Below are 2,932 nucleotides of genomic sequence, written 5' to 3'. Positions count from 1 at the left end.
CTGCCAAGTGCCGATGAGGTCGAGCAAAACATAGTGTGTGAGATATTGTCCTCCGAAAAAAAAAACACCAAGTGTAGGAGATTAGCCTCGCCGGGCTGAAGGAAGAAAAAACAAAAGGATGGAAGGGGGAGGGACGAATCGAAGCGACGCAGGGCTGAATCTCAGTGGATCGTGGCAGCAAGGCCACTCTGCCACTTACAATACCCCGTCGCGTATTTAAGTCGTCTGCAAAGGATTCTACCCGCCGCTCGGTAGAAATTGTAATTCAAGGCGGCCCTCGCAGCTTGTCTGCTGTGAGGGCTTCACCAACGACACGTGCCTTTAGGGGCCTAGGGCCCCTACTGCGGGTCGGCAATCGGACGGCGGGCGCATGCGTCGCTTCTAGCCCGGATTCTGACTTAGAGGCGTTCAGTCATAATCCAGCGCACGGTAGCTTCGCGCCACTGGCTTTTCAACCAAAAAAAAGAGAAGGCTTTAATCTTTGTTGAATTGTGAAAACAAAAATGAAGAAGAAATCAACATAGAAACTTACAATGGGCTCGCACTTGATGTACTTGTTTGCAACTGATTGACAATTAACCTAATTATAGAAATTAAAAATCCTTTTTTCAGCTGTGGAAAAATTCAAAAGGGATAGTTGAAATTTGGTAAAATTAAAACCCTTTTTTTAGCTTCAAACCCTTTTCTTCTTCCTCTCTAATTTTCTTAGTCTTTGTTTCTCTGGCGCCATAGTTCTTCAGTCTGTTACCCAGATCCTCACGTCCATCCTCAACAATTCCAATGCCTTCACCTCATCCTCTTGTGCCGGGTGATGGTCATCCTTTGCCTCTGTCGCCCCGTCGGAATCCCTGCCCTTTCTCCCCAAGCCCGCATCTGACTCTGTGACTCGATCCGACTTCCACTCCTACATCGCCTCTATTATCAATCACTACAACCGCTTCAAGGATAATCAACACGTCAAGAAAGGGAATCAGGACTTGGATCTATCCTCTTGACACGGAGCCGATTCTTTTAGAAATCCCCTCTCCTCAGCTTTGCTGTTGTAACCGAGGGTTTCAAACCCAGGACTACCTTTGTTGCGTCATCGCTGCAACCTTCCTTGACTTCAAGTTTCGCCTCTTCCACTTCAAAATTCTGGTCAAGCGCCGCAGACTTCTCTTGGTGGAGCGCGTGCTATTTCAATACGAGGGTGATGGTGATCAATCTGTGGAACTGGAGAGAAGGCAAGTACACAGAGAAGAAGGGCCTAGAGAGCATGCAAAAATGGCACCGTATTTATGAGCAGGTGAATCAAGGAGGGGAGATCTCCATTTTACCCTTTTTATGGGTTGAAATGCTAAAAAGTGGGCCATACTATCGGTGCCATGTCACCAATTGACAGCACATTTAGATGGAGCTCTAAGGATTGGACACGGAAGATGAATTTAGGAAGTGCAGGGGTAAAATTTTTTTTAAAAAAAACTCAAAGACTAACATGATTTTCAAACCAAAGTTGGAGGAGGCAAAGTGAAATTAGCCCTTTATATTTTATCACTATCCTATAATCAGTAGGTTTTTGTCCCTCATAATCAGGCAACCTAATAAGAAAACAAATGGTAAATGGAAACACATACCCATTGAACAATCCAAAACACACAAAGAGACATGTAAAAGCATATATATACGAATGAGTGTGTTTCTTCGGTATCTTTTCCAAAAAATAGTGATGCACTGCTATGCAAAATTGATTCAATACCTGAGAAAAGAAGCAAAATTCTTTCAAAAAAGAACCGAAGAAATATTCACCTAGGCAATAGAACCTATTGGGTTTCAAAAGACTGCAAATTGTTTCAAACTTTAGTTTGGACTCATCAAGCAGATAGTAGTAGCAACGACATATGGAAGATGTGTGAATATAATCAAACAACATATATGTGTAGACTATAGACGACAATATATGTTTTAGGGTTTTAGGAGCAGACGATAATATTTTTTAGGGTTTCATAAATCAATTGAAAGACGAAAAAATCATATTCGACAACAACAATGAACATGTTGGGCATCAAAAAAATACTAATACCATAAGAGATTAGAGAAACAATAGAGAAGCAAAATAAGAAAGAGAGATGATGGGAGGACCAACCTCTTCGCGCGCAGAGAGATGATTTGATAGACATTTCCCACGCTTAAAATCTTTGGTTTGGTATTTATACTGAACACTACAAAGTCCATGATTTTCCAATTCCCTATGTATGAATGATATTTTGAATTCGCCTGAACTTCTATTTATTTTTAAAAGCCCTAATTGAATACCCCTAGACTTTGGTGGAATTCGTAAAGATTTTTTAAAATCCTGATTGAATATACCCAGACTTTTATGGACTCTTAAAAGTCTGTATTGAACACACCCAGACTTTTAAATTCAATAGACTTATTTAAAAGTGCCACTAATGGATATGATACACCCTCCTTCATTGTCATTGTTTTCATTGTTGGCATTTGGTTAGGCATCTGTCCACATATGAGTATGAGTAGCAGTACTCATTCTCCATTCGTTAGCATTTTCTCTTTGCTGATCTTGGTTTTGAAAATCATCCCATTCAAAATTATCTTCATGATTGTCTACCGGATCGTCTTCTGGTTCAGGAGGAAATTCATTTGAACGACATTCCACTCGAAAAAAATTGTTTAGTCATGCACAAGCCAAACTAGCTTTGCTTGTGTCTTATACGACAATGGTGGTGCTGATTTGAAAATTGTGAAACGTGACTTAAATATTCCAAACATTCTCTCAATTACATTTCTTAAGGAAGCATGACGAATATTAAATAACTCAATAGCATTGACAAGATGTTTTCTTTCACCACCAAAATCTTTGAGATGATATCGAGTATCTCGAAATGGAGCTAAAAACCTGCGTCGATTTGGAAATCCACAGTCCCCTAAGTAATAT

The sequence above is a fragment of the Rosa chinensis genome, chromosome 1 (assembly GCF_002994745.2).
Source record: "Rosa chinensis cultivar Old Blush chromosome 1, RchiOBHm-V2, whole genome shotgun sequence".
In the NCBI taxonomy this organism is placed as follows: Eukaryota; Viridiplantae; Streptophyta; class Magnoliopsida; order Rosales; family Rosaceae; genus Rosa; species Rosa chinensis.
Note: the sequence above shows the minus strand (reverse complement) of the source record.